Source organism: Macaca nemestrina, chromosome 18 (assembly GCF_043159975.1).
Source record: "Macaca nemestrina isolate mMacNem1 chromosome 18, mMacNem.hap1, whole genome shotgun sequence".
Taxonomy (NCBI): Eukaryota; Metazoa; Chordata; class Mammalia; order Primates; family Cercopithecidae; genus Macaca; species Macaca nemestrina.
The window spans coordinates 72,017,551-72,044,380 of NC_092142.1; the positions used below are offsets into that span (position 1 = coordinate 72,017,551).

At 43.7% G+C, this 26,830-nt stretch overlaps 1 long non-coding RNA gene across 1 annotated transcript; it reads right to left on the bottom strand.

Moving 5' to 3' along the window:
- Positions 1–23,881: 23,881 nt before the first annotated feature.
- LOC139359778 (uncharacterized) lies at positions 23,882–26,467 on the bottom strand. The gene is made up of 3 exons (XR_011616186.1): positions 26,412–26,467; positions 24,216–25,470; positions 23,882–24,095 (listed from the first exon to the last, which is right to left on the bottom strand). It is a non-coding gene; the product is annotated as an uncharacterized lncRNA (long non-coding RNA).
- Between the last annotated feature and the right edge of the window lie 363 nt (positions 26,468–26,830).

Consider the following 26,830-nt stretch of genomic DNA (forward strand, 5'->3'; position numbering starts at 1 on the left):
AAACTCAAACAAGTTGTGGAACATGTTTGCTTTAACATTGGGTAAAAAAACATTCGGACGAACGAATTCAAATATAAAAGGGAGAATCTGGGGGAAGAGTGTCATCTAAAACGGGTTGGCAAACTTTTTTTGTAATGGGCCAGATAGGAATTTTTTTGGGGGGGTGTTTCGTGGGCCTTAGGTTCTCAGTCTCAACTACTCAACCCTGGTATTATAGTGTAAAAGCAGGTAGGTAATATGTAAACAGAGGAATATGACTCTGTTCCAATAATACTTTTAGTAATAATAATAATTTTAAAAAATGTGGTGGGCCTAATTTGGCCTGTGGGACATAGTTTAGTGACCCTCATCTAGTAAATGAATTCTAGGTTCTCTCTAACCCTAATGAAACCTATGTAGAAAGATTGTTGTAATGATTCCATAAAATAATCTATGCAAATTACTTAGCACAGTGATTGGCACAGGGTCAATGGTGTTGGCTGTTTTTGTTCTCTTTTTTGTCCAGTGGGCTCTCGGAATAACTGGGTTCCAGATCCACCAACATGCTTGATTAATCTAGAAGAGTCCCTTCATCTTCTCTGAGTTGAGCTGGAAGCTGATCACATCCCTCCGGATGGTGAGATGGGATTTCTAAGGAAAGGAGTTGCAGGAGGAAGAGAAAGGTGCAGGCAAGGAGGACAAAAGGAAATGTAGCGTGCATGAGTCCAGATCCACAGGGCATCCGTGTGAGGCAGGCTTGGCTCTGCCTGGGGGCCTGGCAGGGAGCCCTGGGCTTGATTTGCAAACAAATCTGCTCTATTTCCTGCCAGAACAGGACTTCCAGGTGGCCAGGAATTTGGACTCTTTTACCAAGAATGGGAAAAGTGTCCCTAGGGGGTCAGTGTCCCACTTCCAGGATTCCCCAGAATGCAGCAGGGATGTGAGAATGAGATGCCCAAAGATAAGGGCTGCATTTCATTCACTCATGAATTCGTTACAAATGTTATTCATTCATGCTGTGGAAAAAATATTGATTAGCCAGCTACTTTGTGCCAGGCACTGTACTAGGGCCTAGGGATTCAGTGGTTCGCAAAACAGAAATGGTTCCTCCCTTCAGGAGTTTAAAGTCCAGTGGGGGAGACAGACGTTGATCAAACCACACAACACACATATAAGTGAAAACAGAGTGAGTATCAGGGAGCGACCTTATCTAGCATGGGTAGGAGGCCATCCTGAGAGGGAACTAACCCGGAGGAGGGAGGAGGTGAGCATTCCTGGATTTAAACCCCATGCACCAAGACTCCATGCTGGCAGAGCTGTAAGAAAGCCAGAGGGATGGGAGAGCAGCGGGACGAAGAGGTGCATGGTGGAGGTGACCCGGGAGAGGCTGGCAGGGCGAGACCCTAGAGCACTGGGAGGTATCAAAGGGCTTTCTGCCAGCAACAAACATAACCAGGATTATGGTCTCCCTCTGGCTCCTGTGTAGCGGGTGACTAGAAAGGAGGCTAAGTGGATACAGGGAAACCTGTCAGGTGACTCCTGCGACTGCCCGGGAAAGAAGGCTGTACCCGGGCCTCCAGAGGGGCAGTGGTCATGGAGCAAAGTAGTCAGGAACTATGGAGGCAGAAAATAGGATCTGACCATGAGTTGGATATGGACGGTGAGGAAGAAAGAGATTCATTCTTGGTATTGGCACCTGGGAGAAAAGCAGACACTAACTGAGATGGGGGGTGCTGGCAGAGGACTAGATTTGAGAAGGATACACTCTGCATTTGTTGGAAGTGTTGTTTGAGTTGTCTTTGAATCAATCTACTGTGGACAAATGTTTGTATCCCTTCAAAATTCAGATATTGAAAGCCTAACCCCTGATACAATGGTATTCAGAGTGGGGTCTTTGGGGCATGATTAGATCATGAGGGTGGAGCCTTCATGAATAGGCTTAAGGCCCTTATAAAAAGAGGAAGAGGCCGGGTGTGGTGACTCATGCCTGTAATCCTAGCACTTTGGGAGGCAGAGGTGGGCAGATCACAAGGTCTGGAGTTCAAGACCAGCCTGGCCAACATGGTGAAACCCCATCTCTACTAAAAATACAAAAATTAGCTGGGCTTGGTGGCGGGCGCCTATAGTCCCAGCTACTCAGGAGGCTGAGGCATGAGAATCACTTAAACCGGGGAGGCGATGGTTACAGTGAGCCACTGCCCTCAAACCTGGCCACAGAGCTAGACTCCGTCTCAAAAAAAAAAAAAAAAAAAAAAATAGGAAGAGACACAGGATCTCTTTCTGTGCCCTCTGGCATATGAGGATACAAGAAGATAGTCATCTGCAAACTAGGAAGTGGGTATTCACCAGACACTGGATCTGCTGGCACCTTGAACCTGGACTTCCCAGCCTCCAAAATTGAGGGAAATAAGTTTGTGTTGTTTAAGCTACCCAGCGTATGGTATATTTGTTATAGAAGTCTGAGCTGACTACAACATCATCTAAGGGAAGGCATAGACCAGGTAGGGCGATTTAGGGACCCAGAATTTGGAGGAGAGGTCTGGGCTAGAGAGGTAAATTTGGGAACCCCTGGGTGTTGAAACTGCACTGGGCCTGGCCTTACACACTTGGCTGGTGTGTACCTCGGGGGTCCTCCGGCGCTGTCTCCAAGCCTGTTTCCCACTGCTCCCACGCCCAGTAGCCACTCAGGGCAGAGGCAATGGTTCCAAGGTTGAAGGTGTCCGTGGCTTTGCTCTTCAAGTTTCAGATCCACGAGTCTCACTAAAAGAGAAGGTAGTTCCTTCTAAGATGGACATGTTGGCTAGAACCATAAATGGGTAAGTTTAAGATATTTCTTCACCCCATTCCCCCCTTCCCTTGAAGAAGATCAGATCAATTACACGAAAACAAATGAACGATATTTTCTTTGCACATCTATCGGAGAGAATCTGTGACCCTATTGTGCTCAGTCTTATTTGTCTCCCTGGCTAGAATGGAGGTAGGGCCTTGTCTACCTTGTCTGTTTTGCTCATCACTTTTCTTCTCAGCTTGCAACATCATTCATGGGCCATATGCACTCAAGGGATCATTGTTTTGTTTGTTTTGTTTTTGTTTGTTTGTTTTTGTTTCGTTTTGTTTTTTGAGATGGAGTCTTGCTTTGTTGCCAGGCTAGAGTGCAGTGATGCGATCTTGGCTCACTGCAACCTCCGCCTCCTGGGTTCAAGTGATCCTCTTGCCTCAGCCTCCCAAGTAGCTGGGAGGTTTGTGCCACTATGCCCAGCTAATTTTTTGTATTTTTAGTAGGGATGGGGTTTCACCATGTTGGCCAGGATGGTCCTGATCTCTTGACCTCATGATCCGTCCACCTCGGCCTCCCACAGCGCTGGGATTGCAGGCATGAGCCACTGCGCCCAACCAGGATAATTGTTGAATGAATGAAAGACTGAATGAAGATCAGAGGAGTGGAAAAGGATGTTTCTGTGTATAGAGTCAAGACCCCTCTGGAAGCTCTAGAAATGACCCCTTGCATGCACTGGGACAGCTCAGCTCCTGGCAAGCAAGTGCCAGGCAGCAAGCCCACTTGGGCTGCTGTCCTGAAGGCAGCTGCTCGCCCTGCTGGGGGCCGCGGCACCGTCTGGTCAGGAGGAGCTGCCTGCCTCATAGCTGCTCCCTGAGTTGCCTTCCTGAGCACGTCAGTGGGAATCCCCTCACAGGCAGGCCACAGGAGGGGGCAAGTGGTGAGCAGGCCGAGGCCGGAAGAAGCCAAACTAGGGTGCTTCCTGGAGTCTGCAGATCAGCTGTCATTGCCGATGGTCTGATACAAGAGCCAGAAGCCTGGGTGCAGCCCAGCCCACCAGGTAGAAGATCAAGAGGGAAGAGAGGAAGACGGAGGTGGAGGGTAGGAAAGAGAAAGGCATGTGATTTTCGAGGGATTGCAGAGCCAGTTAGTGATACCTGGGCCTCCTGGGTCTCCCACTCATAGTAGATGCCAATGGCACCTGCCAAGATCCCCTCTGACAATCGTGCACCATTCCCCGGCTGCTGTGGGTGTTGGGTGCCAAGGCTCAGACCTGGACCATTCTCTGGAGAATTGTCACCTTGCACAGAGGTGCTCCTCCCACCCCAACCATGGGACAATCCATAGCCCATGACTGATATATAAGAGGTATAGAGGCTGGGTGCCTTGCCTTGAGGTGGGAAAGCCCTGCAGTACCATTCATGCCCCAGAGCTCCCCATGGGATCCAGCTGGGGCCAGACTTCAGCAGAACCTGCACCTCCACTTCTTCCTTGCCCAGCCTTCTCCTCTGGCTCTTTACATGCTTTAGAGCCCTTCTGTGATAACACACCTGCACAAGCCTTCTCCAACAGACACAAGACATGCTCTCAGGCTACAATTTGTCTCTCACTACTTGTTGAAGCCCCAACCCTTTGTTTAGGACCCAAGTTTCTGAAGCTTCCAGAAACGTGCATTTTCACATACAGGCAGGTACCCCTACATCTCTCCATATCAGTGGCGTGCCAACAAAGCATTCTCACACCACCCTTTATCCACGGTATGAACTTGGACTAACACTTTGACTTCTCAGAGTTTCTATTTCTGCATCCAAAGACCTGGAATCCTAATACAATCTTGCAGAGTGGCTGTGAGACAGGGAGAGGCGAGGGCACCTGGTGACAAAGAATCTGGCTTTAGAGTCACACGGACCCGCCCAGCTCTGTGACCTTGGGTGTTGTGAGCTTCTCTGGCCTCCGTTTTCTCATCCATGAAATGAAGGTAATAATAGCACTGGAGCCGTAGGTGCCTGAGCGCACTAGTTGCATGCAAAGCACTTCACACGGAGCCTGGCCCACTTAATGAATACGAGCCAGAGAGCTTAGCTCTCACCCAGCACAGACTAAGTACTCAGTAACAAGTGAGTATTGTTATTTTTATTAATGGGAATGATATGTGTAAAGTCAGGTGGTAATAATGACAATAAATACCCTTTGGATTCGTGAGAGGTGCCTGAAGAGTGTCCCGAAAGTGTGGCAGATGGACCTGATGAGGCCTGATGCATGGGATGTGGGCTGGGGAGTGGCAGGCAGACGGAGCCCACCTGGGCTCACTTCTCAGTCAACTGGCGTGAACCCTGCAGCCACTGTTCTGTGGCAGCCCGCCGCCGGTGGCTCACCTGCACGCCAGCCATTTGTCTCCCTGTCATCACCTCCACACTTGAAAGCAGATCCTCAGGGATCATGGACAAAGCACACAGAACAAAGAGCCACTTTGTTTCCCTCTAGGCCTGGAGAAAGGGAGGCGAGGATGACACCCAGCAAAGAAAGACTGAGGGCTTGTCCTTGGGGAGAGGGCATCTCAACACGATGGGAAAGGGGTCAGGGCTCACAGGCAGATACAGCCACCTCGTGTGTGTGTGTGTGTGTGTGTGTGTGTGTGTGTGGTCTGCAAGCTAAGAATGGCTTTTGCATTTGTAAATGGCTGGAAAAAATCAAAAGAGGAATAATACTTTGTGAACATTATATGACATCCAAATTGCAGTGTCCATAAATAAAGTTGTTTTGGAACACAGCCGCCCTCATCCCTTTGCTTATTGTTTCTGGCCACTTTTGTGCTACAATGGCAGGGCTGAGTGGTTGTGACAAACTCTATGGCCTGCAAAGCTGAAAGCATTTGCTATCTGGCCATTTTCAGATGAAGTTTGCTGACTCCTGACTAAGAGCATTGGGCTGACCAAGATTGGGTGGAAAGGAAAGTCACATCCCTCCTGCCTACAGTCCCCTCTCTCCCCACCCCTGCCAAAAATGCCATTCCTTTTCAGTAAGCTTTCTTCTCAGATCATTGGTATTTTCTTAACACCTGGCTGATGCAGAGGGAAGGATCTGATTAATAAATTCACACTAAGGTGTTGGTGACTTCATGTATTGCACCCTCCTTCTCCCAGGAGGTTGGACTATAGGAATAAATCTTTCAGTGGTGGCATTTGAGGAACTGTGAAACGTGTCTGATTGTACATGTGTGTGTGCACAGGTGCAACACACACACACACACACACACACAGATTTGTAATTATAAAGGGTGGACGCTTAGATGATTCAGGGCCCAGGACTGAAGGAAATAGAGAAATAGATTCTTTGGGGGATGAACCATCTGGGAATGGGTAGTATGCACACCACATTATTGACTCCCAGAACCTCTAAGGGCAGGTTAGAAAAGGTGCCTCCCTTCTTGATGTGAACTCTAAGCTTCTGTGGCCCGGGCATGGGAGCTCGTGTCCATAATCCCAGCACTTTGGAAGGCCGAGGCAAGAGCATCCCTTGAGGGCAGGAGTTAAAGACCAGCCTAGGCAACATAGCAAGACTTCAACTTTACACAAAATGCTTTTTAAATGAACTAGGCGTGGTGGTACACACCCACAGTCACAGCCACTCAGGAGGCTAAGACAGAGGATCGCTTGAGCCCAGGGGTTCGAGGCTGCAGTGAGCTAGATTGTGCCACTGCACTCCAACCTGGGCAACAGAATGAGACCCTGTCTCTAAAAAAAAAAAAAATCAAAAACCAAAAAAACCAAATAGGGTGATGAGTACACAAAATGCAAACTTTACCACTATGCAATATATCCATGTATCCCTAAATCCATAAAAATGCACAATTAAAAAAATAACAAATAAATCAACCTCTAGTACAAGTGTCCTTTGATAGCACTGGGAGGTCTGGGAATCTGCGAACAAGTCATGACAATGGGGGTACTGTTCCCCCAAGGAGGTGGCCAGGAGGCCAGCACCCCTTGGCTTGGCCCAGAGGACAGGTGACAGCTGGCTTTGTGCCCTTGCTGGCCTTGATGCTCGCTGTGCGGGCCTTTGGTGCCCTGGGTGCCAGCTGCTTGCCTTTCCCCAGCCGTGCACCTTTGTCCTCTTCCCTCTGCTGCCTGCATCTGAAGGTCAGTCACAGCCGGAGAGCGGGGCCTGGTCGGCCTGGCTACCGCTGTTCAGCATCGCACAGACTGCGGCATCAGCCGTTCTTCCTACAGGGCTTAATTGGCTGGACAGCTGCAGTAGGCTCTCACTGCAGCCTGCCACCTCCAGCCTCTGTTCTCTAAATTGTGCTCTCAACCAAAACCAGGACGAGCATTCCAAAATGCCAGCCTCACTGCAGAACTCCTCGTTTAAAATCTTCATTGGCTTTCCATCCCCGAGGGTATACTCTCTTCCTGCCCGGCCTCATCTCCCCTTACCACCCCTCTCAGTCTTCACTCCACCTACGCCGAACTCCTCGAGGCTGCTGGAATGTGTCCGTTGTTCCCCACCGCCTAGCTTTTGTGTTGCTGTGACCTGTGTTGGAAAAAGCTCTTTCCCCAACTTGGCAACTCCCACCCCTCTTTCAAGATTCCCCAGAGCCTCCTTCTCTGACCTCCCTGATAGGATGACTGACGAGGGCTCTGTTAGAAGTTCCTACTAGTTACATGCTAGATTCCCTATGACCCCTGTGTTCCCCAAACTCAGTGCACGACCAGCTTCCAGACACATCCAGCTTCCTCTCAGTGAGTGCTTTCTGTGGGGTTGGTGCTGGGCTGAGTACTTTGTCTGTGTGATCTCATTTCATTCTCAGCTGCAAAGTGGCCTCAGATACTTCCCACCCCTAAGGTTGTGGCAAGGAGTAAACATGGAAATGTATGTTTCCATGTCCTCGTCCCTGTAAAAGCGTTCTGAATTGTAAAAGCGTTCTGAATTGTAAAAGCGTTCTGAATTGGAGCAGTTATTAACAGCTGAGGCCAACCCATGAGAGCTCTGCCCGGATCCCCTGCATTCCCCGTTACACATTCTGGGCCTCCCCGCTGAGCTTCTGTGGCTTTTGCTCCTCCCAGCTCACACCTGCTGCCTCTTCAGGGCCTGCCTGAGTCGATTCACCTGTCCGGGACGCAGAAGGTCTCCCACAGGAGCAGGCTGGGGCAGGACGTTGCCTGACATCACACCGTTGGTGGTCTCTTTTCCTTCACTGTCCTGCTTCCCTTGCTTTCTCCTTGGCTTCTCCTGGTCGCACTTGCTTGGTAAGTCGTTTATACCCAAATTCTTATCTCAAGCTCTGCTTCTGAGGGTCTGAGCTAAGGCAGGGTTGGCAAACTTCTTTGGTAAAGGGCCAGATAATATTCTAGACCTGGCACTGTGGCTCACATCTGTAATCCCCGGACTTTGGGAGGCCAAGGCGGGCAGATCGCTTCAGCCCAGGAGTTTGAGACCAGCCTGGGCAACATGGCAAAACTGTCTCTACTAAAAAATACAAAAATTAGCTGGGTGTTTTGGCACATGTCTGTAATCCCAGCTACTTGGGAGGCTGAGGCTGACCTCTTAAGCCCAAGAGGTCAAGGCTGCAGTGAGTCATGAATGTGCCCTGCACTCTAGGCTGGGCAACAGCATGAGACCCTCAATCTCTCTCTCTCTGTCTCTCTCTCTCTCTCCTCTCTCACTCTCTCCATACACACACACACAAACATTTACGTGTGTGTATATATATATTCTAGGCTTTGTGGGCCATGTAGTCTCTGTCACAACTACTCAACTCTGTAGCACAGAAGCAGCCATAGGCAATATGTAAATGAATCTGCATGACTGTGTTCCAATAAAACTTTATTTATAGAAACAAGAGGTGGGCCGGATTGAGTCTGAGGGCCATAGTTTGTTGACCTTTGACTGAAGACAACACCCCTGGAAGCTTAGTGCTCTAAAGGTGAAATACCCCACGCAAGGTCACACACTGGTGAGCAGCAGGGCCAGCAGATTGGCTCTGAAGCTCCTCTGCTGAAATGCCCCCTGCAGCAGGGGTTTAGTACGCTCTGGTCAGTGAGTGGCTCCAGGTGTCTTCAAGGATGAAAGAAACAATGCTGCAGGTGAGAAAGTTCTGACTGGCTTAATTAGAAGGAAGGGTAGCAAATATATGACGGGGTGAACGCATCTTCCCCTAAAGCTCTGGGTGATTTCCACTAAATTATTAAATGGTTCATTTGCCTTCCTAGAGCACTGGGTGGACTGAGAAGAACTCCTGGAATCCTTTATGAAACCACATGTGTTGGAAAGATTTTAAAAATAGCACCAGGCCCTTTGACAAGTCTAGCGCTAATTACCCTGAAGTTCTGGCACCCCTGCTGATGTGCCACCGAAGCTTCTGCTGCGATCCTGCACCCTCCCAAACCCCAGCTTTGCATCGCCAAGTCCTTGTTGAGAAGGGAGGTGAGGCTACCAGTATGTCCTAAATTTTCCTGCTCTGGCCAGGGACCTGCCTCATTATAGGGGTCTCCAACCTGAGTGGGACTTTAATGGTAATGTGCAGAACCTCATTTTCTGCACACAGTGGAGTGTAGGATGGGGACGTAGAGCAGCTCAGGTCCCCTGTGCCCAGTGGCCGGCCAACCTGGAAAGCTTTCTGGTGAACTGTGTGTGTGCACGTGTGTGTGTGTGTGTGTCTGCCTATGTGCCTGCAAACTTTTTCTTTGCAAAAATCTTTTTTTTTTTTTTTGAGACAGATTCTTGCTCTGTCACCCAGGCTGGAATGCAGTGACGTGATCATGGCTCACTGCAGCCTCAACCACCCAGGCTCAAACAATCCTCCTGCCTCAGCCTCCCAAGTAGCTGGGATTACAGGCATTTGCCACCATGCCTAGCTAAGTTTTTCATATTTTCTGTAGAGAGGGGGTTTTGCCATGTTGCCCAGGCTGGGCAAAAATAATTTATATTCATTGTAGTAAATATTGCTAAGCAAAACCAAGACACACCACCCACAACCCCACTCCTTGGGTTAGCCATTATTAACATTTTGGTTTATTTTTTTCCAGTCTTTTGCCTCTGCATACATTTACATATTATTTATTACAAAAAACGAGATTCTACTATATGTATTGCTTAGTTTCAGTGATATATTTTGACCATCTTTCCTTGTCGTTGCACACTCTTCTACAATGTCTTTAAAAATGACCAGGCATGATTCATCTTTTGCATGCGTGTATTTTAACTTTATTTTCCAGTTGCCTATTATTAAGGAGAAGCTGTTGTCTAGTCATTTTGCTATTACAAAGTAGCTAAATCTTTGTTCAAGTTCTTGATGATCTTCTTACATTTTTAGGTGTGGAGTTGCTGGGATTTAGGGGAACTTTGGGGGAGGTTGGAATCTTATTACTCTGTTTTAAATTATCCATAGCTCCTTGGCACAGACACGCTAAAGAAATAATTAGAGGCACATGATTAAAGATTGAGTGGCTAGGTTTGAATCTCAGCTCTGCCTGGCAAAGGTTTGGGACCCTGGGCATATTCCTTAACCTTGGTTTCTTCATCTGTAATGTGGGAACAACAGTATCCCACTCTGTCGTGTTGCTATAAGGTTGATGTGACTGCCTGGTCCCCCTCCTACCTGGTCCTCCAGCTCTCACCTTGTCCCTGCTCCCCAGCCTCACTGATGGAACATGGCAGTAGCTTGTCTGCCACAGGAACTTTGCACTTGCTGTTCCCACAGTGTGACACCTTCTTCCTCCAGATTCCGCGTGGCTCTCTCCCTCCCCTCACCCAGGTCTCAGCTCAGATGATCCCCTTTGGACCCTCTTCCCTTGCCATCATTCTCTGTTACTTTACTGAGTTTTATTTTTCTTAGACTGCTTATAACCTCTTGTCATCTTACATATCTATTTGGTTTTGTCTATCCTCCCCCTTCCCAAGAATATAAGTTCCTCGAGGACAAGGAGTTAATTTTTTTCTAGGGCCATGTCACCAGTATCTGAATTATATTGCCTGTTGCATAGAAGGTGCTCAAACATGACTTTAATTTTTTTCCCTGGAGCTACTAAATACTAAATATGTGCTTCGTTTTCTCTGTACCTATTGCTAATACTTTCCACACTCATAAAGACTATCAGTATAATTTCCTACAATGTTAAATTTGGTAGTTGGATTCTCCCCCTCCATCCCCATCCAGAGACCGCTGTTAAAGGAGAAGTTTAGTTACTCTCTAAGCTGGCTACAAAGCCATCGTTCTCTGATTTTTTTCTTTCTCTTTTTCTTCTTTTGAGAAAGGGTCTTGCTCTGTTGCCCAGGCTGGAGAGTAGTGGCATGATCTCAGTTCATTGCAGCCTCCGCATCCTGGGTTCAAACGATTCTCATGTCTCAGCCTCCTGAGTAGCTGGGATTACAGGCGAGCACCACCATGCCCGGCTAATAGTGACGGGGTTTTGCCAGTTTTGAGATGAGGTCTCAAACTCCTGGCCTCAAGTGATCCACCCATCTTGGCCTGCCAAAGTGCTAGGATTACAGGCATGAGCCACTGTGCCCGGCCCTAACTTTCTTTCTTTCTTTTTTTTTTTTTGAGACAGAGTCTCATTCTGTTACCCAGGCTGGAGTGCAGCGGTGCAATCATGGCTCACTGCAGCCTCAACCTCCTAGGCTCAAGTGATCCTCCCACCTCAACCTCCCGAGTAGCTGGGACCACAGGCATGCACCACTATGCCTGGCTAATTTTTAATTTTTTGTAGACGCAGGGTTTTACCATGTTGTCCAGGCTATCTTCAAACTTCTGGGCTCAAGCAGTCCTTCCCATTTCAGCCTCCCAAATTGCTGGGATTAAAGGTGTTAGCCACTATGCCCATCCTCAAACATGATTTCAGAAATGAATGGATTTTGCACAGTGCCACTCCTGGGTTCATGTGCAATAAACTGTTATTCACCCTCTAGAAGGGTTGGATGGAATGATCTGGAAGTTGCCACGGCATGATCCTGTAGATTTAGGCAGCAGAGATGCTCTGAGCAGACAGAAGGTGGGAGAGGGGGGACGTCCTGTTTGATTGCTTCTCCAGCTCGTGGTTGAACAGGCAGTGGGGGACTGTGGCCACGTTGCCCCCCCCTTTACCCTCTTAGCTCCTTTCTTCTTGAGGATACTACCCTTCTCCCTCAAAACACAGAACCTCCTCTTAGCTAGTCCTCAACTAATCTCTTCCTGGGCTGTTCCACTTTAAATGGAAGCCAGGCAACCAAATGCCTGCAGAGAAGCAAGGGACCTTCCTTTTTCTGTCCCCACATTTTTCTTGAACTGCAATTCTTCTTGTCTTTGCCTTCATCATTCATTGTGAGCCAGTGACTGAGCTACTCTTTTTTTTTTTTTCTGAGACGGAGTCTTGCTCTGTTGCCCAGGCTGGAGTGCAATGGCGCAGTCTCGGCTCACTGCAACCTCTGCCTCCTGGGTTCAAGTGATTCTCCTGCCTCAGCCTCCTGAGTAGCTGTGATTTCAGGCGTGAGCCACCACTAATTAACCTGGCTAATTTTTGTGTTTTTAGTTGAGACGGGTTTTTACCATGTTGGTCAGGCTGGTCTTGAACTCTTTACCTGGTTGTCTGGCTCCCTCGACCTCCAAAGTGCTGGGATTACAGAAGTAAGCCACCATATCCGGCCGACTGAGCTAGTCTTGAGGTGCCTTGGATGGAATGCTCTTCCCCCTGTTGGGCTTTTTCATATGTGTCTTTGCCTGGGGCCCTTTCATCCTTCCTATGCGCTCCCCACACCATCCCAGCTACACCAGTTCAGCCCTCAAGACTCAGGTTTCACCTGGAAAATACCTTTGACCCCATGCCTGGGCAGGTGCCTCCGCAGTCCCCACACGTCTGCTGTCATGGTTTTTATTTTCTTCTTATTATTATTTAAATCACACTGGGTTGCCATTCTCTGCTTTTTTATCAACTTCCTCATCAAAATTGCCTTGGTGACCACAGGAACACAGCATTATTCACCATTTAACCTCAGTACCTTGCTCAACACAGAGAAGGTGCTTGATGTTATCTAGTGAATGAATGGATGATGATGACATAGGCCTTACAAGTGTCAGCGGGAACACATTCTGGGTGGGATGCCTGTTCACAGTGCATTGGTGCCAGGACCTGGAGTCTCTCCCTCTCAGACCAGGTGCTCTCCATGGTTTCTGGATAAAGCATCCTTTGTGTCTGGTGGAGTGACATCCTCTGCTCGGCGACCAGACCCCGTCAGATTCAAATGTTTTCAGCCACTTTCTATAAATGGGAATGTTTTGATTGGACAGCAGCTGCCATGGTAACTGGTTGATTTTTAGAATGTGGGGACTGGGGACAGATTGGAGACCAGGTATCTTTGAAGAGGCTCTTTTTGAATTATTCTGGTGTTTAGAAACTCATCAATGAGAACTGACTTTGCACAAGTGCTCCATGATGCCAACGCTCGGTGCTTTGCTCTCTCTGGACAGGGGTCTGAAGTGCTTTCGTGGGTCATATTTGTGATATTTCCAGCTTATCCTCTTGATCCCAGGTTGTTTGAGGCTCAGATGAGGCAGGCTGAGATTTTCTTTGGTATACCAAGGTGATAAGATTGGCAAGGAGGTACAGAAAAACAAGGAGAGGAAGGTCACTTTCACCTTTAATATTTTGCTCCAAACATCCAAATGACCCTCCAGACTCCCCATCTGGAGCTTTACTAAGTGGCAGGACAATGCTTTTGAAGCCCTAACTAATGTTATTTCCCCAGTGGAATTTATTTTCCCTATTCAGAGTGTATGGCTATGTGGTCAACATTTCTGCAGCACATACAGCTGTGCATACCCATACTGCTGTTCAGGTCGTGCACTGAATAAGTCCACCCAGGCTTTGTGCACAATACTCCCTGGAATTGCACAACATGGTAGCCCTGGTAAGGGATGTAATAACAAAGCAAAAGGGTGATGCTTCCAAAATTTTGCATACAAAATCCTGGCCTTACGGGGAACAAAAGGAACTGGTAGCATAGATTATTGGTAACACTATTATTATTGTTATCATTATGCCATCTGCTAACAGATATAAATATAAATAACATATAATTAAAAGGATGAGAGATATTGGCTAATTAAGAACAAGGATACTTTAGCCCAGTCTACATAAAGATTCCTTGGGCTGTAGAAAGGAGAAGCAACAAGTGTATAGAAGTTAGTGGTTCACTGAGAAGATGATCCTGCATCTTTGCTCCCGGGGTCAAATCCAGGTTAGGGCCGGTGGATATGGCAAAAATCCTCAGGTCAGTTTATGGAATGTAAGAGTCACAGCAACTCATTTCCCATTTCTGAGTGGAGCTCCAGAAAAAGAAAGGGTTGTATAGTAAATCCAATCTAAACAGCCAGGGCCTCTGAGGGTGTAGCCCCGTGGGATGACTTCAGTGCTATGGATATGGCATCAGAGCTGGCCAGGGATCTGTGGAAACTGAACGACCCCATGGCCAGAATGAGCCATGACTTAGCAGCAGCCTTCTGTGAGACCCAGCAGTGAGGGTGGATGAGGTGATGGCTGAATCAGATCTCCCTCTACCCCCACCCCTCAATGCTCCTGGGAACTTAGAAGCATATGTGGGGAAGTGGGGTTGGGGGTCATCATTTTGGCCAAGATTTGGCATCTGTTTTCTGGTGCATTGAGAAATCAGAACAGATTAAATTGTAGTAAAGAAAAATATGGTCATGTTTCTTGCCGTCCTGAGTCTTGGATGCAAGATTTGCTCCCACAACAACAAGCTGCTTTGACATTCTCCAGAAGAGGCCTGCTTGGGTGTCACTGGCTTAAACAAGTGATTTGTCCACCAGACTGCTGCTTAGAATCACCTGGGAAGCTTTGCCAAAACAGGTGCTTGGCCCCGCTTCAGACGTAGAGCATCAGAGTATCTGCAGTTGGGGCTGCCCTGTGATAGCTATTGGATAGATCAGTGCCTGCAAAGTAGCTGGTCGGAATCTTGGCTGAATTTGCTCTGTGCTTTTGTGAAATTTTTTTCCTCTTTTCCTCTTTCCTTATCCATTAAATGGGTAAATCCTATCTCTTTTTGTAAATGACTCTGAACACTCAGAAATTATTCAGAGGAAAGATCTTAAAAGAAACAGCAATGCTGTTCACTTAAAAGCATTTCATGATTACTGTTTAAAAGCAGAAATCTTTCTTTGCCATTTGGAAATGCATTCTTTTTATTTATATTTTTATATTTTATTTATATTTATTATATGTTATTTATATTTATATCTGTTAGCAGATGATATAATAACAATAATAATAATTTTTGAAAAACTAGTTATCTATCAGGAGAGGGAAGGAACAGGTGGAGGGAACAGGGACAGAGGCTAGACTTCTTGGAATGTACCCTTTTTTTTTTTTTTTTTTGAGATGGAGTCTGACTCTGTTGCCCAGGTTGGAGGGCAATGGTATGATCTCGGCTCACTGCAACCTCCGCCTCCTGGGTTCAAGTGATTCTCCTGCCTCAGCCACCTGAGTAGCTGGGATTACAGGTGTGCACCACCACACCCAGCTAATTTTTGTATTTTAGTAGAGATGAGGTTTCAACATGTTGGTGAGGTTGGTCTCGAACTCCTGACCTCAGGTGATCCACCTGCCTCAGCCGCCCAAAGTCCTGGGATTACAGGAGTGAGCCACTGCGCCTGGCCTGGAATGTACCTTTTCTGCAAATTTGACTTCCATGATTACAAAACATAATTAAAAATGAAAATAACAATCCCTGAACCCCAAAAGAAATGTGAAACAAGCAAACCTAATTGTGTGTCCAGTTGGAGGCACACAAACAAAGATAATTTCAAATGACTTTTAAAACACAGTAATTTAACTGTGCATATGAAGTGAAATACCTTCTGAGGACAAAAGAACTAAAAATCAACTATTGTCAAGTAAAAATATCATTAGAAATAATATTAATATTATTATTCTAAGATTATTTCGGCCAGGCGAGGTGGCTTACGCCTGTAATCCCAGCACTCTGGGAGGCCGAGGCGGGCAGATCATGAGGTCAGGAGATCGAGACCATCCTGGCTAACACAGTGAAACCCTGTCTCTACTAAAAAATACAAAAAATTAGCCTGGTGTAGTGGCGGGCGCCTGTAGTCCCAGCTACTCGGGAGGCTGAGGTAGGAAAATGGCCGTGAACTTGGGAGGCGGAGCTTGAAGTGAGCCGAGATCATGCCACTGCACTCCAGCCTGGGTGACAGAGCAAGACTCCATCTAAAAAAAAAAAAAAAAAAAGACTATTTCACACACACAGACATATAGTAAAATGAAGCAAGTAGATAATGATGTAATTAGAAACCAAGATTTTCAGCATAAAAGAGTTGCAAATATAAAATTAAAGAGTTCAAGTAAAATTTCTGTAATTTAAATTTTGAATTAGAAATATCTGTTTAAACTTACACTGTAGCTTCTATTTTAAACACACACACACAAACACATATATACACACAGTTTAACGTATTTCCTACTTCTGTAAACCCAAGAAGTCCTAGAAGCCGTGACCAACTCTATAGCGATGAGAAATCCAGAATCCAGTTTATAGTCTCCAAATACCATTTCCCACAAAAGTAGGATGTTTGAACAAAATGCAATGTGTGGACTTCATTTTGGACTTGATTTGAATACAACTATATAGAAACACTTATAAAATGATGGAGAAAAATTGAAGGCCAATTTGATATTTGATGAAATTAAGGAATTATGAGAATTGTATTTTGGCTATGTTCTTAAAATGATACATTATATTTTTAAGATATATACTGACATATTCACAAATGACACATTTTGGATTTATTTCAAAATAATTTAGTAGGACCCATTAAAAAATGGGCAAAAGACATGAACAGACTCTTCTCAAAAGAAGACATACAAGCCACCAACAAACATGAAAAAATACTTCACATCACTAATCATCAGAGAAATGAAAATCAGAACCACAATAAGATACCCTATCACACCAATCAGAATAGCTATTATAACAAAGTCAAAAAAAGAAAAAAACGAAACCCCACAGATGTTTGTGAGGCTGTCACAGTGGAAAGCAGTTCAAAGATTTCTCAAATGACTTAAAATAGAACTACCATTCAGTCCAGCAGTCCCTTATTGGATATGTATCCAAAAGAAACAAATCATTCTACTAAAAAGACACATGCACTCACTGCAATGTTCTTTGCAGTACTGCTCACAATAGCAAAGACATGGAATCAACCTAGGTGCCCATCAATGGCAGACTGAGTGAAGAAAATGTGGCACATATACACCATGGAATACTACACAGCCATAAAAAAGAATGAAATCATGTCCTTTACAGCAACATGGATGGAGCTGGAGGCCACTATCCTAAGCAAATTAATGCAGGGGCTGAAAATCAAATACTGCGTGTTCTCACTCATAAGTGGGAGGTAAGCATTGGGTGCTCATGCTTAAAGATGGCAACAGTAGATACTGGAGGCTCAAAAATGGGGGAGGGAAAAGTACAGGGTTGAAAAACTGTTGGGTACTATGCTCAGTACCTGGGTGATGAGATCATTTCTACCCTAAACTTCAGCATGGTGCATTAAACCCATACATGCACATGCACCCCCTGAATCTAAAATAAAAGTTGAAAAATAATAATCCAGTAGGAATGGGGAAACATTGTGTGGGTGTGTAGGAGAAAAAAGGATGGAATGTGTTGATCATTGTTGAGGTTACATGGGGGTTCATTATATTATTCTCTGTAATTTGATATATGTTTGAAATTTCCATAAAAAAAATATTCGAGTAGAAAGACAAGAAAAGGAGGAGAAGGAAGAGAGGGAGGAAGAGAAGAAAGTGGGGAGTGCATTTTGTAGACCTTCAAGTTGAAAGCATTTTGGGTTGTCCACCAAGAAAGAAGGCAGGCAGCTCCAAGGAGCAGAGCCACTTCCCTCTGCACCAAAGGTCATAGTGCCCCCTGGGCAGAGAAACCCATGATTGGTGAGGTAGGTAGTGATTCAGAAAATGTGACAGTGAATTGAATAATCCACTTACAGGCAGCTGGCTGAGCTGGCCTGGTGGAAGGCAAGCTGTCCCAAGCAGGAAATGGGGGCCAGCTATGGGCCCTGACCCCTCTTTTCTCTGGCCATGACATTTGAAGGAAACAAATTCTAGTTTTAAGGTGGACTGGTCCTGCTTAGAAGGTAACAGTTGGGAAGGTGTCAACTGAGTCAGGTTGAGGAGGTCCTTGTGTGATTCCAGTTTTAAAATATTTTACAACATTAATGAATTTTTTTATATTGGAAAATAACATTCTTAAAAAACATAATGTTGAGAGAAAGGCGTCAGACCCAACAGAACACAGACTATATTATTCCATTTATATAATATTCAAAATGAGCAGAATTAACCTACATTTTTTCGAGATACATGATTAGATGGTGATTTTAAAGGAAGACAAGGTCATGACGACTTGGCAGTGAGGAGAACAGTTATCTTTACGTGGGAGGGAGCTGTGATCAGACAGGGCTCCTGGGGTGCTGATATAGATGATGGTTCCATGGGGTTTATTCTATGGTATATTAAGCTATAAATTTATGCTTTATGCTTGCTTTCTAAATGTGGTATATTTCACAATATAAATATAAAGTAATATACCTTGCTTGCAGAAAATTAGGGAAGAATACAAAATAGTACAAAATACAAAATAGAAAATCGTTCCCTATGATCGCTCCACCTGAAATTAACCACTGTTGACATGTTGGTATGAATCATTTTGTAAGGAGTTGGGCTTGGTGATTAAGGAGATGGACTTTGGAGTTTAACAGACACAGGCAATGTTCAAATCCTGGCACTGCCTCTTACTAAATGTGAGAATGTGGGCAAGTCGATGCAGTTCTTGTCTGCAAAATCAGGATAATAACAATACTTGTTTTAAAGAGTTGTCGTGGGGATAAAAAGAACTAATGAATGAAGAACACCCAGAATGCAATACATCTTCAATCAGTGTTAACCATTTTTAACTCACTGAAATCTTTTTAAAAACGTATATGTACTATATATATGAAATCTCTTTATTATATATGTATAGATATTTATAGTCTATATATTTTTATGAAACTGTGATTGTAGTTCTTAGCAATTATGACTTGAAACCATTTTTTTTTAAAGTAATGATCCCTTACTGAACTTCTAAGAGGTACAATTCTACGTGATAATGCCTGAATAATCTGGTACAACATCCAAAGCTGTCTGTAACTCATGCTACTCCATCTTACTCCAAAATTGATTATTTCCCTGCGCTGGTGCTTTGTCTGGTCTCCTTACCCCTTTTTGCTAGTTGAAATTCTTTTTTTCTAATTATCAATGATGCTGAGCTTTTTTTCATATGTTTGTTGGCTGCATGAATGTCTTCTTTTGAGAAGTGTCTGTTCATGTCCTTTGGCCATTTTTTAATGGGGTTGTTTTTTTCTTGCAAATGTGTTTAAGTTCCTTGTAGACTCTGGATATTAGACCTTTGTCAGATGGATAGATGGCAAAAATTTTCTCCCATTCTGTAGGTTGTATTTTTACTCTGATGATAGTTTATTTTGCTTTGCAGAAGCTCTTTAGTTTAATCAGATCCCATTTGTCAATTTTTGCTTTTGTTGCAATTGCTTTTGGCGTTTTTGTCATGAAACCTTTGCCCATGCCTATGTCCTAAATGGTATTGTCTAGATTTTCTTCTAGGGTTTTTATAGTTTTGGTTTTTACATTTTAGTCTTTAATCCATCTTGAGTTAATTTTTATATAAGGTGTAAGGAAGGGCTTCAGTTTCAGTTTTCTGCATGTGGTTAGCCAGTTCCCAGCACCATTTATTAAATAGGAAATTATTTCCACATTGCTTGTTTTTGTCAGGTTTGTTAACGGTCAGTTGGTTGTAGGTGTGTGGTCTAATTTCCAAGTTCTCTATTCTGTTCCATTGGTCTATACGTCTGTTTTTGTACCAGTACCACACTGTTTTGGTTATAGAATAGTTTGAAGTCAGGTAGCATGATGCCTCCAGCTTTGTTCTTTTCGTTTAGGATTGTCTTGGCTGTATGGGTTCTTTTTTGGTTCCATATGAATTTTAAAATAGTTTTTTTCTAATTCTGTGAAGAATGTCAATGGTAGTTTAATGGGAATAGCGTTGAATCTATAAATTACTTTGGGCAATATGGACATTTTCATGATATTGATACTTCCTATCTATGAGCATGGAATGCTTTTCCATTTGTTTGTGTCCTGTCTGATTTCCTTGAACAATGGTTTATAGTTCTCCTTGAAGAGGTCCTTTGCTTCCCTTGTTAGCTGTATTCCTAGGTATTTTATTCTCTTTGTAGCAATTGTGAACAGGAGTTCATTCATGATTTGGCGCTCTGCACGCCTGTTGTTGGTGTACTGATCATTAGAGAAATACAAATCAAAACCACAATGAGATACCACCTCATGCCAGTCAGAATGGCGATTATTAAAAAGTCAAGAAACAACAGATGCTGGTGAGGTTGTAGAGAAAAAGGAACACTTTTACACTGTTGGTTGGAGTGTAAATTACTTCAACCATTTTGGAAGACAGTGTGGCAATTTCTCAAAGATCTAGAATCAGAAACACCGTTTGACCCAGCAATCCCATTACTGGATATATACCCCAAGGAATATAATAATTCTGTTATAAAGAACCATGCGCATGTGTGTTCATTGTATCATTATTCACAATAGCAAAGACATGGAATCAATCCAAATGCCCATCAGTGATAGACAGGATAAAGAAAATGTGGTACATATATACCATAGAATACTATGTAGCCATAAAAAGGAATGAGATCCTGTCCTTTGCAGAAACATGGATGAAGCTGGAAGCTGTTATCTTCAGCAGACTAACATAGGAACAGAAAACTAAACACTGCATGTTCTCACTTGTAAGTGGGAGCTGAAGGATGAGAACACATGGACACATGCCAGGGAAACAACACACACTGGGGCCTGTCAGGGGAGTCGGGGGAGGGAGAGCATCAGGAAGAATAGCTAATGGATTCTGGGCTTAATACCCAGGTGATGGGTTGATCTGTGCAGTAAACCACCATGGCACTCTCTTACCTAGGTAACAAAGCCGTACATCTTGCACATGTAATCCGGAACTTAAACTAAAAGTTGATGAAAAAAATTAGAAAAATTCTGTGAGAATCAATTGGCTATGTTAAAAGTACTACATATTTTTTAAAAGAAATTCTTTTTTTAAAAAACCCAAAGTTTCCCACACTATTAATTATTATTATTATTGTGATAAATACAGTTAACGTAAGATCAATCTTCTAGTATATGTTAACTATAGACACTGCTGGATAGTAGGTCCCTTGGACTTCTTAATCTTGTATAACTGAAACTTTGTGCCCTTTGACTAATATCTCCTCATTTCCTCCTCCTCCTATCCCCTGGTAATCACTATTTTTTACTCTCTGTTTCCATGAGTTTGACTATTTTGGATTGATCATATAAGTGGTTGTCCATCATGTAAGTATTTGCCCTTCTATTTTTGGCTTATTTCACTTAGCATAATGCCCTCCAGGTTCATCCATGTTTTCCCAAACGGCAGAATTTCCTTCTTTTTAAGGCTGAGTGATACTGCATTTTCTTTATCCATTCATCTGTCATTGGACATTTAGGTTGTTTCCACACCTTTGCTATTGTGAATAATGCCACGGTGAAAATGGGAGTGCAGATCTCTTCAACATTCTGATTTTATTTTCTTTGGATATATGACCAGAAGTAGGATTTCTCAATCATATGGTAGTTCTGGTTTTAATATTTGAGGAAAACCCATATTGTTTCTTGTAGTGACTGCACCAATTTACATTCCCATAGACTGTGTACAAGGGTTCTCTTTTCTGCACAGCCTCACCAATATTTGTTATTTGTTTGTTTTGATGATAGCCATCCTAACAAGTGTGATACCATAGTTCATTGCAATTTTGATTTGCATTCCCTGATGATTAGTGGTATTGTGCACCTTTTCATACATCTATTGGCTTTTTGTATATCTTCTTTGGAGAAATGTCTATTCAGTTTCTTCGTTCACTTTTTAATTGAGTTCTTTGTTTTGTTTTTTGCTGTTGAGTTGTAGGAGTTATATGTTTTGAGTATTAGCCCTTTGTCAGATACACAGTATGCAAGTATTTTTGCCCATTTTGTAGGTTGCCTTTTCATTTTGTTGATTGTTTGCTTTGGTGTGCAGAGCTTTTGGTTTGATGTAATCCCACCTTTCTATATTTGCATTTGTTGTCTGTACTTCTTGTCATATCCAAGAAATTATTACTAAGGCCAAAATCAGGAATATTTCCCTCTGTGTTTTTCTTCTAGAAGTTTTAAGGTTTCATGTCTTACATTTAAGTGTTTAATCCATTTTGAGTTGATTGTTGTGTATAGTGTAAGATAAGGGTTCAATTTCATTCTTTTGTATGTTGATAACCAGTTTTCCCAGCATCACTTATTGAAGAGACTAACATTTCCCCATTGTGTGTTCTTGGCACCCTTGTCAAAGATGTGTTAACCACATAAGCATGGGTTTATTTCTGGGCTCTCTATTCTATTCCATTGGTCTATATGTCTGTTTTTATGCCAGTGCCATGTTGTTTTGATTATTGTAGGTTTGTAATATTTTTTGAAACCAGAAAGTATGATGCCTCCAGCTTTGTTCTTTTTCTCAAAATTGCTTTGGATATTTGGGGTCTTCTGTGGTTTCATATAAATTTAAGAATTGCTTTTTCTATTTCTACAAACATGTCAATGGGATTTTGGTAGGGATTACATTGAATCTATAAGTAACTTTGGATAGTATGACCACTTTAACATTATTAACTCATTAACTCTTCCAATCCATGAACATGGGATATCTTTAATTTCTCTCATTAGTGTTTTATAGCTTTAAGGGTACAAGTCTTTTACTTTCTTGATTAAGTTATTCCTATTTTATTCTTTCTGGTACTATTGTAATTGGAATTATTTTCTTATTTTCATTTTGTATAATTTGTTGTTAGTGTTTAGAAACACGACTGATTTTTGTATGTTGATTTTATATCCTGTAACTTTGCTGAATTTGTTTCTAACGATTTTTTATATCCTGCAACTTTGCTTAATTAGTTCTAACAATTTTTATGAAGTCTTTTTAGGGTTTTCTACATATAAGATCATGACATTTGCAAACAGGGATAGTTTTACTTCTTCCTTTTGATTTGGATGACTTTTTTTTTCTTGCCTAATTGCTCTGCCTAGCATGTCCAGTACCATGTTGAATGGAAGTGGTGAAAGTAGCATCCTTGTCATGTTCCAGATCTTAGGGGAAAAGCTCTCAGTCTTTCACCATATGATGTTAGCTATAGATTGTTCATATACGAATATATATTGTGTTGAGATAAGTTCCTTCTGTATCTAATTTATTGACAATTTTTATTGTAAATTATGTGTTGAATTTTGTCAAAAGCTCTTTCTGCATCAATAATCATGGGGTTTTATCTCTCCTTTGTTAATGTTGTATATCACACTGGTTGATTTGCATATGTTGAAGCATCCTTGCATCCTAGGAATAAATCCCACTTAGTTGTGGTATATGATCCTTTTAATGTATTGTTAAATTTGGTTTGCTAATATTTTGCTGAAGAGTTTTGCATCCATATTCATCAGAGATATTGATCTATAGTTTTTAGTTTTTTTTTTCTGTTGTGCCTATGGCTTTGATATCAGATGACACTGGCCTTATAACAAGTTTGGAAGTGTTCTCATGCTGATGGAAATTCTAATCATTGTTTAAGACCTAGTCCCCAAAATAAAACCCTCCATGAAATTCTCCTTGGTTCTTCCAGTTGGGATAGGAGAGAGTACTTCTCTACTTGAAGATTTCTGTGTTATAAAACCTTAGCAGAGAAGCTAACACAACCTTCTGCCTCCAAGGCGTGGGTGGAACCTTAATCAATATTTACCAGTAATGATGATGAACACGTTTCCAAACTTGCCTCCCACTGATTTGAAAGCCATTAGTAATGAGTCTCAGCTCAGGGCTCAGGCTGGGAATAACCTACTAGGCACTAGGCCTCTGAACAGAATTTTAAACAGTTGAAGTTAGTAAGACTTCTTCCTGCCATATAAAAGCTGGAAACAATACAGATTTAAACATATAATGGTTTATTCTCTCATGTAGAAAAAGTCCAGAGGTGATTGGTCCATGCCTGGTAATGGAGGCTGTAGGCTGTCATCAGGCAGAAATCCTTTCTCTCTGCTTTGCTACCTCCAGTGCATGGCCATCCTGAGTCACCTCTTAGTCTAATATGGCTTCTGGTGCACCAGCCAGTGGATATCCATGCCAGGCTGTAGGCCTGGTCATAAAGGGGGAAAAAAGGGAGAAATGACTTCCTTTTCAAAGAGTTTTTGCAAAAGCTCCATAAACACTTCTAGTTACATCTTGTTTTGACCACAACATAGTCACCTGGCCATACCTAGATTCAACAGAATCTGGGAAATATTGCTGCTTAAATACAACCGGCATCCTTTTATAAAGGAGGAAGGTGAGAATGGTTGTTGGCATAGCAACAAGCAGTCCTTGCCATAGCTGGAAGGCTCTGATGACAGGCAGTGTTACCGGCATGACTCTCACCTGTAAAAGGAATTGTATACAACGGGCATTTTTGGGGGTGACTGTGGGGTGAGGTGGGGAGCATCAAGATCACAATCACATAGAAAACACCTGGAGCCCTGGAAAGTGGCCTGCCTGCACTGCAGGGTGTCCTTGGACCTCCTATATCTTGCTCTGGAGTGTCTTTCTTTGGATCCTCCTCCAAGGGTCTTTCCTAACCCCAGCTCCAAAATGTGGTAGACTGATTTCCAGAAGGCTTCAGAGTCTTTTCAGTCCTTCATACTTTTCAAAGCACTTTACACACATGGTTCTGTTTTATTCTTACGAATGCCCCATTTAATAGTAATAGGTGGTGTTTCCTGATCTTGCTAGAAGCCATTCAAGTACTAAACACTTCTACGTGCCTCATCTTGAGTCATTTTCACAATGACCCTGAGAGGCCAGAATTGCTGGAAGCCCATTTTTCAGATGAAGGAATGGAGGCTCAGAGAGGTGATGTGACTTGCCTGAGGTCACACAGGACATAGGTGGGAGTTGAACCCAGTTCTACTTGATTCTGAAGCTCCAGTTCCTTAGCCATAAGGCGAGAGTGGTTCTTATTTCCATTTGACAATTGAGAAAAAGAGCCTAGGGCGTTTAAGTGTAAAAGGTTATAAACAAGTGGATGATGATGTCCACATGAGGACCCAGTTCTCAGCCCTCTCACCACTGAGCTGCCCGGCCTCATTGCCCAGGACCTCTGAGCACACGTACATGCACCAGTCCATGCCAGGCATGCAGCCCAGATTACCTTTAGATCCTTGCCCCCTCCATACCGTTTCCAACCTAGAAGCATCCAGGCTAATCAAGATCAAAGCAGGATTTGTGAGGTGTCTGGGAGAGGCTGCAGATTTAGCGGCAGGAAGGGAAAAGCATCTTTTGATTTGTGAGCTGAACCCCTCTGATCTGAAAATCAATAGGAGTAAATTGGTTAGACCCAGGGAGGCCTTTCCCTGCTGTGCCCTGCTGCAATAGCCCTTGAACGTGCTGGTGTCCTGCTGTTCCCGGCTGCAGTAGCTCTTGAACTTGCCACTGTCCTCACATTGTGACTCCCTCCAGGATGGCCCCTGCAGCGGCCCCTGTGGAAAAGCAGCATCAGATGAAGTTATTATTCTGCCAGGGCCAGACAAGTGTTGTTTTTTTTGTTTTTTTTTTTTTTTTCTGGTTCCAGCCTATGATGTGACTTTGATAGCTCTTCTTTACTGTTTGTCAGGGGCAGCTGTCCTGGAGTCTCAGTTGCAGAAGAAAGGCCTGGATTTAATAAGTTTTTATAGCAAATGCCAACTGGACCTACCAAAGCTGCCTGGAGACCCCACTGGGCATGCCATGGGCCTCTTTCAAGACTCCTCAGCTCTGTTCAAGAGCTGAGCACTGCAGGCATTTCAGATGCATGGACTGCTAGAGTGAAACACAGCCCAGGAACTTGTCTCTCCTGTCAATCACTCTGGGCAGAAATTACCAGGGGGGCACTCATTGGCCTCCTAAGTAGTTTCAGGAGCACCCAGGATCGTTAGACCCAAAGCTGGAAGGGAACGTTATCATCATCTTGTTCACTCCTGGATCTCCAGGCTGAACCATGGTAAACCAGACCTACGGGGAATATTTTCCAGTTGTAAATAATTTGGTAGAGGGCCTTGTACCCTGCCTCAGTGCTGGCACACCCTAGGTACTCTATGAATAAACATTGATTGAATGAATATATGAATAAATCGTCTCTGTAACTAATAACTTTAGAGCCGGGAAGTTCTTCAGGGAACTCTGAGAACTCACATTTAATCATCAGCTGTACAGGAGTTTAGAAAAGTGTGAGCTCAAAAAACTAGCACCTAGGTGTTCCTAGCACTGTGCCTCCTGAGCACCGACCTATTACTCCATCCCTGCCCCATCATAGGTGGGTTTCATGGGCTCTGGCTGCTGTAGCAGGATGGTCAAGCCTTAGCATCTGACAGATCTAGGTTGAAATCCAGATTCTGCCACGTGTTAGCTACTTGACCTTAGGCAAACATCTTTTGGAACTCACTTTTTCTCATTAGTAGAATGAGGCAGCAATTTTATCTAACCCTTGGGCTGTTTACAGGTTGCCCGAGGCAACACATGTGAAGAGTGTCTGTCACCTGGTAAAGAGATCACAGTAATGGTTACTGTGACATCACCGTGACAGTAGGTCCCTGGATCATTCTTTTCTGTCCACTCCCACCCCTGCATCCAGTCAGGTTCTCCCTTCTACAATATAGACCTCACCTTTTCCCATTTTGCCAAGGCCAGAATTGTACTTGTGGAGCTTCACTAAGAAAAGAAAGATTGATAAACCTTCTATTACTCAAAACACTTATTTTCCTTAAAAAATTCAGGAAATAAACATTCACCTGCCATATGTTGGATTGGCTGGCTTAGCTTACCTGATGTACAGTCCTAAAACACTTCTATTTCATCATACTT